Genomic DNA, 12,062 nt, shown 5'->3' on the forward strand with positions numbered 1-12,062 from the left:
ACATGCAACGCTAGTACAACTGTGCCACTTTACTAGTGAGATTCAGCAATGGGCTTAGGTCACACTGCGGGCAGAGGAACGAGGCTTCAATTGGAGGCTTATATATGCCTCCAAAGCCTTCAGTATTAGCAAGCGCCAGCAGATGGCCAACCCGGCTTTCAGATCAGAGCATCCGGAAGTCACATGGTGGTCGAGATCAAACTTCCGGAGGGACTTAAACGTTAACCAGGGGGGCCTGCCAGGTCGTCCTCCATCGACGCCGATGTGCGTGCCCCTTTCTCTAAAACTGACCAACTGAAGCGCAGGAGGAAAATCAGCTGGAGGGGTCCATTCCCACAAGGTAAGAGCGGTGGGCACATGAGGGAACTCAGTAGCGCTCCAACGGCTGTAGCACGCAGGTGCCAAAGGTCTAGAGGTGCTCCTTAGGACTTGGTGGGACAGCTAGAAAGAATTGGGGGGGTAGAGAGAGTGAGGGCGTGGAGGGGGTGGGGCAGGAAAGGGAATGGAGTGGGGGGAGGGGAGGGATGGGGACAACGGAAAATCACCACGGAAAAATTGGCAATTTGCTTATTTTTTTTTATGGTAATTTGCTTTTTAAAAATCATCTTGTATTGAGATATAATTAACATACCATACAATTCACCCTTTGAAACTATAAATTCAGTGTCATTAGGACATTTACAAGCATGTACAACCATCACCATTATCTAACCCATAACATTTTCATCACCCCAAAAAGAACCCCCCTGGACCATTAGCAGTCACTTCTCATTCTCTCCCCCCCTCCACTGGCAACTGGCAACCACTAATCTTTCTGTCTCTCTGAATTTGCCTTCCCTGGACATTTCATAGGTGTGAAATAGTACAATATGTGCCCTTTGACTTCTGTAATTAGCATTATGTTTTCAAAGTTCATCCATGTCCTAGTGTGTCTACTTCATTGATTTTATGACTATAATATTCTGTTGCACGACTCTGCAACATTTGTGTATCCACTCATCAGTTGGTGGAGATTTGGGTTGTTTCTGCTAGTATTTTACATTTATTGAGAGTTTCTTCACTCCGCTTCACAGATAATGACATAGGCTTGGAGAGTGTCAAAAGTTTGCCCAGGATTAAGAGCTAGCAATTGGGGGTGTTGGGGCTTGAACTCAGGCAGTCAGAATTCAGAGGTAATAAAGTCACATGACAGAACAAGGTACAAAAGGTATTCAATGGAAATACCCAGCTGCCCATTTCCCTGCCCCCTTAGAGACATCTACTTTTGCCACACTGTATGTGAATCCTTCTAGAGAAACCATTTGTCTCAACATGAATGTATCACAATGTATTGACTAATTTGCTCCACTGATTTAGAATGTCACTTTTAGAGCATACTAACTTCTTGTATGTATTTGTATTACTCTCTTCAGAGTTGTCCTGACTTTTTTGCCTACCTTTTATATTTGCCATTTCTCTGGAATTCTTTTTATCTTCTTTTTCATCTTTAAAAGTTTCCCACTTTTCTTATTTGTTTCTCTTAAGGCATTATCCATTATGTTCATTTACTCTTGTATTATTTTTAACTTAAGTCTTTATTTCTGATTTTTTCTTTTATTTTTAATTCTGTCCTGAGCTCTATCATCCCTCCTAATTCTGATTTATGTTGGTCTTTCATCTTTTTTTTTATTATGGTAAAATGTACACAACACAAAATTTACCATTTTTTAGTACACAATTTAGCCATTTTTAAGTACACAATTCAGTGGCATTAAGCACATCCATGATGAGGTGAAACCATCACCACCAACCACATTTAAAATAATTATGTCAAAAAATTGAACAGGACTCTAGAAAGATGGAACCAGCAGCATAGTTTTTGGATGTCCCCAGCCGTCTCATGGAAATAGATAAAACAAAAACCAAATACCATTTCCAGAGCTTTTTTATCACCCCAGACAGAAACTCTGGAGCTATTAGATAATAACTTCCCTCTCCTTCCCTCCCTCACTCCACATTCTTTCATCTTTTACGTTGTTCCTTCTAATATCTTTTAGCTTGTTGTGAATTTTTTTCAATGTTTATTTTTGAGACAGAGAAAGACAGCGTGAGTGGGGAAGGAGTAGAGAGAAACAGAGAGGGAGACACAATCTGAAGCAGGCTCCAGTCTCTGAGCTGTCAGCACAGAGCCCGGTGTGGGGCTCGAATCCGTGAACCGCAAGATCATGACCTGAACTGAAGTTGGACACTTAACTGACTGAGCCACCCAGGGACCCCATCTTTTAGCTTGTTTTGAAATAGCATGTTCCAATTTTGATCTGTTTTGTGGTCCTGTCTTTTTGGACTTGCTTTCATTTTCTGAAGGGATGCTATTCTCATTTTCTTATGCTACCTTTAGAGGCCGCTTTTAGACAACAGGCTTGAGTGATGGAATGTAGAAAGGGCCCACAGTGACCACCTGGCGAAATAGAGACAAAAGGGCCCACAGTGACCTCCAACCCCTGGGCTGAATACAGACTGGCCCATCAGGTGACCCACATCAAAATATCCATAGGCCCTAACTAACATGTGGGCTACTTACAACCAAGCACAGTTAGCAAAAAGGAAAAGTTCCATATGTCTCCATACCTCCTCACCTTCCCCTTTTAAATACAGCCCCCACACACTGTCTCCTTGCAGACAGTCTCTCTTTTGCTGTCCTGCCCACTGCTCCCTTGTGATGTGTTCAATACACTTCTATCGCCTTTGTTCTGCCTCAGGTGAATCCTTTCACCTCCAGTGCCACCGGCTTCCACCTGGTTGTTGTCCCACATGTGGAGACCCCCCACCATTCTATTGTGTAGGACTTGATCTCAATCTCATTTCTGTTATCCGCTTTTTAAGTGAAATCAGTATTAATGCACTTTGAAAAGGAGTTGTGGTTGCGGATCACTTTCCTAACTTCACAGAATTTGTTTTTTGTTTTTTGTTTTCTCCGAATGTAGCGTTCAAAAATGGATGGCTTCTTTCTGAGGTTTCCTGGCTCTGTTCCCTTCTCCAGACTTTTATCAAGACATTTCCCTTTGTGTCTGTTGTTGCTGTGAGAAGTTTCTCCTCTGGGTGGGTCACATCTGGAAGGGAGCTCGGGCTGCTCCATTTCAAGACAGAGGTGGGGCAGGGCAAGAGCACCCCCAGTCCTTTAGACCCCCTCTGGGGCTCCTTGTACTTCCTCACTTTGTGGGTGGACAGGACTGCACCACCAGGTCTCAGCTGCTGTTCTCAAATTGCGAGTGAGTACCTGCTGGCAGGTTGAAGTCTTCCTGCCCTCAAGGCCATCAGATGCTTCCTCCAGTCTGCGACTGCCTCTGGTGCAGACACCAGAAGCGGGCAAGTCTGTGCCTGTTGATGGTACTCTTCCCCATTGTTGTGTGTAGGTCTCAGCCTGTCAGTAACCAATGTGGTTGAATCAGTCCTCTGGTTCTTACTATAATTTCAAGATGTCCTTTAGCAGCAACCACCAGGAATGTTTGAAAAAATAGAGGTTTATTCCTTACACAGTACACCTGGGGCCACACAGTGAGGTCTCAGGTAGAGACAGAGTACTGGGACCAGGGGTTCAAATCAGGACCAGGATCAAGGGTGGGGGCCTGGGGTTTCAAGGGCTCAGTCCTTAGTGGTGAATTTAAAATAGGAGTGGATGGGCATGAAGCCTACTTAAAAAAGGGGTGCCTGGGTGGTTCAGTCAGTCAAGCGTCTGACTCTTGATCTCAGCTCAGGTTTTGATCTTAGGGCCATGAGTTCAAGCCCTGGGTTGGACTCCATGCTAAGTGTGTAGCCTCCTTAAACAAAACAGAAAACATGGGAGTGGGGATTTAAAACACAGGGAGAAAGAAAAGACAAGTGGTCCCAAAAGTCAGTTATTGAAATTGACTGAGATTTCTACGTCAAAGAAGCCTCAGTTGGGGGAAAGTGGCCTGGCTATTTATCCCATGTATGGCTAGCACTGTGTTTACTGGGGTAGCGGTCTTTGAAGTGGATGCCTCTTTGAAATGAACAGGCAATCAAAGCTTAAGTCAGGCATTAACAAAAAAGGAAAAAAGCAACTGTTAGGGCTTATGTTACACCCACCCTTTTGTTTTGGGGAGTTTCTAATTTCACGGTAAATGCTACCAGTGGGCCTTTGGTTTTGATCTATTTCCATGAAAGCCTTTGGGGAGATTCAAAAACTACGCTGCTGCCTCGTCTTTCTGAAATTCCACTCCATCATTTGGCATAACTATTTTTAATTTGGGGGTTCTGTAATTTTCAGCTCCTCAAAGGAGAGCCCAATTTGCCCTATCCTCTTTAGGATTCTGGCTCGGACAAGGCTTTCTAAGTCTCCTCTGTCTAACATGGAACCTCATGTCTGTATTTGCTCAGTCCACGTTTGGAATTAGAAGTCAAAACATGGGTGGAGGGACATTTGACCACCATGAGAGTAGAGTAAGCAGGTGGAGGGTCTGGCGGCAGGCCCTAGTTGGGAATGCACGTATTTTCCTTCCCTTTTTTCTTTCTTTTTGTATTACTTCTCTAAACATGTACAAAATGGAACCACCAGTCTGCACGCGTCCCCAGCAAAAATTCTGGTCCGTGCACTGCTTTCTTCATCTTCATTTCTGTTTCCAGAAAAAGTATAAAGAGACTTTGCGGTCTCTCTTTCCCTTCCAACTGCACATCCAGAACGTCAGCACACTCCATCTGTCTTACCTTCAAATTGTATCTAGAACTTGTCTACTTCCAACCGCTTTTCTCCATTGCCACTCAAGTCCAAGCCCCCATCATTCCCTGTCTGGATTATTGGCAGAGCCTCCTAATTCAGAGGCTCTCAAACTTTACATATTCACAGAGCCCTGGTGTCTCACCTATAGGCTCAAAGAAATACTTAACAGTCCCATTTATTAAGTAGTTAGGTGCCAAAAAGGTAGTAAGGATTTATGCCTGTAGTAGGCTAGATAATGGCCACCCAAGCTGATCAGGTCATAATCTCTGAAACCTGTTAATATCACCACCTTATTTAGAAAAAAAGATCTTTGTGTATGTGAGTAGTTAAGGATCTTGAAGAACGCCTAGGTTTAGCGGTTCCTGAGTTCAAGCCCCACATCGGGCTCTCTGCTGTCGGTGCGGAGCCCACTTCAGATCTTCTGTCTCCCTCTCTCTGCCTCTTCTCTGCCTCGCACATGCTCTCTCTCTTGCTCTCTCAAAAAGAAACATTTTTTTAAAAAGGATCTTGACATGGAGAGGTTATCCCAACTTAGCAAGGTGAATCCTAAATGCAATCACATATGTGCATTTATATATGTATGATCTCTATGCCCAATGTGGGGCTCAAATTCATGACTCTTGAGTTTAAGAGATGCATACTCCGCTGACTGAGTCAGCCAGGTGTCCTTCACGTGTGTCCTGAGAAGATTGAGGCAGAAGGAGATTTGATACAGATAGCAGAGGAAAAAGCAAGGCGACCATGGATGCAAAGATTGGAGTGTGACAGCCAACAGTCACAAGAAGCTGCAACAGGCAAGGAATGAAATCTTCCCTAAGAGCCTCTGGAAGGAGTGTAGCCCTGCTTACACCTTAATTTTGTCCCAGTGACACTCGTTTCAGACTTCCGACCTCCAAAACTGTGAAAAAATTAATTTCTGCTTTACGAGGCACCGGGTTGTGGCAATTCATTAGAGCAGCCACAGGAAAAATGCTCCAGTAACACAGCACATTGTACAATAAGACGATGCTCCAACAACCGACTATTATTCTGAAAAATAATAGCTGTAGGAGAAAAGAAAGATATTCTAATTTCACTCTTAAATAAGCACATTTACTTGCTGATGGAGGGTGCGTGACTGTTGGGCACTGCACAACATCTCAAACCTCGGAGTTAAGTCGAACACTGCCAGCCTCATCTCCTGCTCCACATTGATTTTCAAAGAGTACTGGCTTTTTATTACAGGTACTGCCGAAAACCCAGCTTCAGAAAGATATGACAGCACTGAAAGGAAAATAGCATGACCTAATGTTGAAACTGTGAACCACCCATTAGCTGGAAGCTCACATGGTGTCTGACAGATGTCAAGTATTGCTGTGAACCCTTCAAAAATTTAGAAAATCCCGCTACACCCTGATGAATTTGCTATGGCATCCTGGGGGCATCCCAGCATACCTTATGAACACAGTCCGTACTGGCTTCTCAGCTAGCACGCTTGCCTCTCTAAAATTTGTCAACACAGTCACCTTAATGATCCTTTCAAAACATAAGTCAGATCTTGTCTTCCTTCTGTGACAGCCCTCTCATGGCTTCCCATTTTTCTCAGAGTCAGACCCAATGTCCCCACAATGGCCTATAAGATCCAACCTACATCAGGGGTCAGCAAACATTTTCTATAAAGAGCCAGACAGTAATGTTTGTCTCTGTGGGCCAGATTGTCTCTGCCTCAGTACTCTGCGGTTGTAGCAGGAAAGCAGCCACAGAAAATATGTGAGCAAATGGGCATGGCTGTGTCCCAATAAAACTTCATTTACAAAGACGAGTCACAACATAGTTTTCTGACTCCTATCCTACAGGACCTACTGCTATGGCACCTTTTGCTCATCTCCACTCCACTCACTCCGAGGCCTCACTGTTCCTTATGTACACCAGCAAGCTCCTGGCCCAGGGCCTTTGCACTTGCTCTTTCTTGCCTGGAATGCTTTTCTTAACCTCCAAGTCTTCACTCAAAATTTTTCAATGAGGGTTTTCCTGACTACACCATTTGAATCGCAACTGCCTCCCTGTGCTTCTCTTTTCCTTCAGTCTGTTCCATTTTCTCCCATAGCGCGTAGAATCTTCTAACATACAATGTAATTTACTTGTTTGTTATGATCATTGTTTATAATCCATCACTCCCTCACCTATCACTAACGTGTAAGATCTTTGAGGGCATTGATTTCTGCTTTTTGTCTGCTTTATTCACTGATATATGTCCAAGGCCTTGAGCAATGTTTGGCACATAGTGAATACACAGTAGATATTAGTTGATTGACTGAATGGATACTTTTCAGAGTATAAACATAGGGGCATGCGATTTTTAATCTCCCATTCAAAGTTATAGTGCCGGTTATATGGCAGTATTTTTGCAAAGAAATGTATAAACCAAATACAAAATGATAAAATCCCTCAACCTAAAGTGTCCAATTCAAATAGCCCTATAATTTGTTATGTGATTTAGCCTTAGTTGAAATTTATAATCTTCAGATTGTCAATCTTAACCTAAAACAAAAGGCTTTGGGTTATTAGGAACCAAATTATATAACTCACAGTTAACTAACAAATACCAAAGGAATAAAATATGTCTAAAATTGATCCCTTATGTATAGATTTAAGCATTAATTATAACAATACACACACATTAAAAGCCTTTTCAAGCATGCATAAAACTCATTTTCCCAACTAGACGTTTTTCTTGGCAATGAAGATACCAGTCTTCAAACAAACTATAGGTGGCGCTCCAATCCTCAGATTCAGCTTGATGTTACCAATTTTACCACAGCTGTCTTCTCAAGGAACACCACTTCATCAGGTGATTCCAACTTCAGCTCAAAAGGAGCTGAAGTTGGAATCACCTGATGAAGTGGTGTTCAGCCAGGTCACGATCTCGCGGTCTGTGAGTTCGAGCCCCGCGTCAGGCATCTGGGCTGGCTGATGGCTCGGAGCCTGGAGCCTGTTTCCGATTCTGTGTCTCCCTCTCTCTGCCCCTCCCCCGTTCATGCTCTGTCTCTCTCTGTCCCAAAAATAAATAAAAAAAAAAAAAAAAAAAAAAAAAAAAAAAAAAAACGTTGAAAAAGGAACACAATTCGCATGCATGTGCAACGTTGCGTATGTTGTAATGTGTAAGCTTTAAAGATCCCGGTACACTTGCTGCATTCCACCCCCCTTTTTTGGGAACACTTCTTTCTACATTCTACATCTTAAAAAAAAAAAAAAGTATTTACTTTTAAAATTCTGTTTGCCATTTTATATCCCCAATGGGTTCACAGCAAAAATTTTAGCTGTGAACAATTTGTCTTTAGTACACATTCCATTTCTGCTTTCAAATCACCCCCATTCCCTAGCAATGCTCAAGATAGGCTGCTTCAGTGTTTCAGTGCATGGAGTTCACCTAGAATCCCCTCGAGAAACTTAATCTTTTTTTCAACGTTTTTTTTTTTTTTTTTATTTATTTTTGGGACAGAGAGAGACAGAGCATGAAGGGGGGAGGGGCAGAGAGAGAGGGAGACACTGAATCGGAAACAGGCTCCAGGCTCCGAGCCATCAGCCCAGAGCCTGACGCGGGGCTCGAACTCACGGACCGCGAGATCGTGACCTGGCTGAAGTCGGACGCTTAACCGACTGCGCCACCCAGGCGCCCCGAAACTTAATCTTTTAAAGATTTTTTTTTTCTCTTCTGATGGCTTTGGGCTCTCATCCATGAGGGCCTTAAAACAACAGAAACTGAGTTTTTCTTGTTGTTATTGTAGACTCATTGCCTGACATAAGATTCATGAACATGATACATGCTCAATAAATATTTGCTCAATTAATGAAGGTGTCTAGCCTTGGAGGTTTTCTGTTCCTAGTTCTTCTTTGATGTTTATTTTTGAGAGAGAGGGATAGACAGAACATGAGCAGGGGAGGGGCAGAGAGAGAGGGAGACACAGAATCTGAAGCAGGCGTCAGGCTCTGAGCTGTCAGCATAGAGCCCGATGCAGGGCTTGAAGCCACGAACTGCGAGATCATGACCCGAGCTGAAGTCAGACGCTCAACCGACTGAGCCACCCAGGCTCCCCTCTGCTCCTAGTCCTAACTGCCTTTTAGAGAAGACTTGGTCCCAAGAGCATAATGGCCACTGTTTTTCATTGTTAATTTCATTATAATTGGCCACCCATCCTTGTAATTAATTTTGGGGACAGTGAGACAACATTTATTTTAACAATATTTGAACATTCAGCAATCTTTCTTGAGTGTCTTCTGGGTCCCCAAGCTATTCTAGGTACTGGGATTACATGTGTGAACAAGTAAAAAAAAAAAAAAAAAGCTCCTATATTTCTGGAGATTATATTTTAGGGGGGAATTAAAGACAATAATCAATCCAGACCATAAAAGACCAAAGCAGACAGTGGTAAGGACTACAAAAAGAATTAAAACAAGAGTGAGTGGTAGAGGGTGATTGGGTGGCTACTTAGAGTGTGTGGTCAGAGAACATGACATGTAAATTGATAAGTGAATGTTAAGATGGAGTCAGCCAAGTGAAAATCAGGGTAAGAGCAGTCCAGGAAGAGGAAACAGCTGTGCAATGGAACGGCAGATGTTCAGACAGTGTGGTGGAGAGCAGTAAGCAAGAGGGAGAGTAGAAGATGAAGTCTGAGAGACAGCAGGGACTAAGTCACTCTATAAACCAGGGTGAGGAGTTTGGATTTTTTTAAAGTAGGTGCCACCCAGCATGGACCCCAATGTGGGGCTCGAACTCACCACCTTGAGATCAAGACCTGACCTGAGATCAAGAGTCAGATGCTTAACTGACTGAGCCACCCGAGTTTGGATTTTTAATTCCAAGTGCCATGGGAAGTAATTGGAGGGTTTTTAACCCAGGAGCAACAGAACCTGATTTTTGTTATAAAAGCGTATTAGCTGCTGCTGTAAGATTGCACTGAAGTAGGTAAGAATGGATGGCATTCCTGTATTAGTGAGATTGCCCCTCTAGGTATGTGACTCACCACAGGGGTAACAAGGAGGCAAGTGATACGTGCCTAGAGTCTTCCTTGTTTTTATCTTTCCCAGAAAGCCCATCTGGACATTTTCTCTCTACCCTGAAGCTATATATTGAGGTAAGAATTTTGCCTTTTAGGAGACTTTTGCTGCTACCCAGGAATGAGCAGTTAGGAATAAACAAATAGGAAGGCAGGAGTCTGTGACACCGAACTTTGCACGAGGTCATATGGAGAATGTTATATTCAGGGAAAATGTACTGACTAGGTACATCTGGGCACCAGAAAGAACGACCACCTCACTTCCTAGTTTGGCCTTGGCCCTCCACGTGAGCTGCCGAAGCCTAATTGCTGACAGAATAGCTTGATGCTTAGCCTCCAATCTTTGGGGCAGGAGTCCTCCTCAGTTTTGCCAAGAACCAACGGAATTCTTGTAGCATTAATTTCCTGGATGCACATACAAAATCGTCCAGTGTGTAGCTTTTCCCGTTAATCAGGAATGTCATGAAGAATGTCAGATGTTCACCTTGGCCGGGGTTTACTTGCTGTTTCTGATACCTCTAAAGCCAAGAGTGCTGACCAGTTGCCCCAGAGGCCAAAAATTGGTCAATATTTACAGATTCCCTTCCTGAATGAACCAGATCCTGCTTACTACATCCTCTCAGCCATTATCTTAAGAATTGCCATCACCTGGGTATATCTCCTTTCTAATATCAAGGACAACCTGTGTGTGGTGGTTGCTGTGTTTGTGATTATGCGCACCCCTCTCTTACGTGCTTCCCATTCATGGCTTCTTAAAGGCTTCTCATCATAGTCTTAACATATAGCATGTTTGTAAACTCTGTTAACTTGTTACATTAAACATTACAAAGAAAAACCACCACTTGGAAACGGTGCTTAATGGCAGCAGCTGCCCCTGTTCCCCACCCCACCAGCTCTGCTTCTGCCTGTACTTGCACCATAACAATATCCACCTACTGGATTTGTTCACTGCTGTATCCCTAACAACCAGAACAGAAGCTGGCACATAGTAGATACTCAACAAATATTTACTGAGTGAGAGATTGAATGTGTTGGATTTTGTCCTGTGTTCGCTCCTGCCAAGAGTCCAACTGCACTGTATGCCTTCACTATGACCAGCACCCTCAGTGCCTCAATTTCTTTAGGCTCTACCCACTATGTTTACATTCTGAAAGGAAAGAGTCAGTAGAGAAAGAGTTTTGAAGACAGAATAGTGCCCTTTACAACTGTCTTCCCAGAGTTATCTTCAGAGGATCCAGGAAAATTGATAGTGGATCCTTGCACTGACATGCCTATTTAATGTTTATTATTTTTGAGGGAGAGAGAGAGAGAGACAGAGACAGAGACAGAGAGACAGAGAGCAAGCAGGGAAGGGGCAGAGAGAGAGGGAGACACAGAATCAGAAGCAGGCTCCAGGCTCTGTGCTGACAGCACAGATGCGGGGCTTGAACTCACAGACCATGAGATCATGACCTGAGCTGTAGTCAGCCGCCCAAGTGACTGAGCCACCCAGGTGCCCCTGACATGCCTATTTATGCTTTAAGGGAGAAAGAATCTGGCAAGTGCTTTCAGCCCTAAGTCTGGAAAGCCAATGACCACATAGAATCACTTTGGGAAAATCCCAGACACAGATACACAACAGAGGGCCAGAGAAATTAGAGATCCGGACACTGACCTGGTAGAAGGGCTAATACCGGTGCAGGGGCTTTAAGCTAGACTTTGAAGGATAGGTCAGGTCATCACATTAACGAACTTACAGACAGGGTCCCCAAATTTGGTGGGTAAAGTATCCTCAGAGAGCACAAAGTTTCAGAGTGGTGATATAAAAAGTCTCCTGAGAGAAAATGAATAGCAGGCTTGAAGAACCTCTTGGGAAAGAGACTGTGCATATATTCATACATACACACATCTGTATACAGAATATGCCACTGTTTGGTGTAAATAACTGGTGTGAATAACTGCCTGTCCTGGCTGTAGGGGCAGGAACTGTGTCATACAGATCTTTGTGGCTCCATTGATTTGCACAGTGACCCTTGTAAACTAAACACTTGATTTCAATAAATTGTGTTCTAACATTAAAAAGTTAGTCTTGGGGTGACTGGGTGGCTCAGTTGGTTAAGCAACCGTCTTCCCTTCCAGTCATGGTCTCACCGTTAGTGGGTTCGAGCCCTGTGAGGGGCTGTGTACTGACAGCTCAGAGCCTGGAGCCTGCTTTGGAGTCTGTGTCTCCTGCTTTCTCTGTACCACCCCCCCCCCAAAAATGAATAAACGTTAAAAAAAAAAAAAAAGTTGATGTTAAGGTTTTTTTCTAGGCAATAGAAGCCTGATAC

The 12,062-nt window shown here is 43.5% G+C and overlaps 1 protein-coding gene across 1 annotated transcript in view; it reads left to right on the top strand.

Annotated features, from left to right (window-relative positions):
* The first annotated feature begins 216 nt into the window (after window positions 1–216).
* LOC122216210 (STAM binding protein) overlaps window positions 217–12,062 on the top strand; it is a 54,868-nt gene continuing 43,022 nt past the window's right edge. Inside the window, exon 1 of the mRNA XM_042932737.1 lies at window positions 217–340. The gene's annotated coding sequence lies outside the window, so the exon portion shown is untranslated. The remainder of the gene's footprint in view (window positions 341–12,062) is intronic.

Source organism: Panthera leo, chromosome A3, assembly GCF_018350215.1.
Source record: "Panthera leo isolate Ple1 chromosome A3, P.leo_Ple1_pat1.1, whole genome shotgun sequence".
NCBI lineage: Eukaryota > Metazoa > Chordata > Mammalia > Carnivora > Felidae > Panthera > Panthera leo.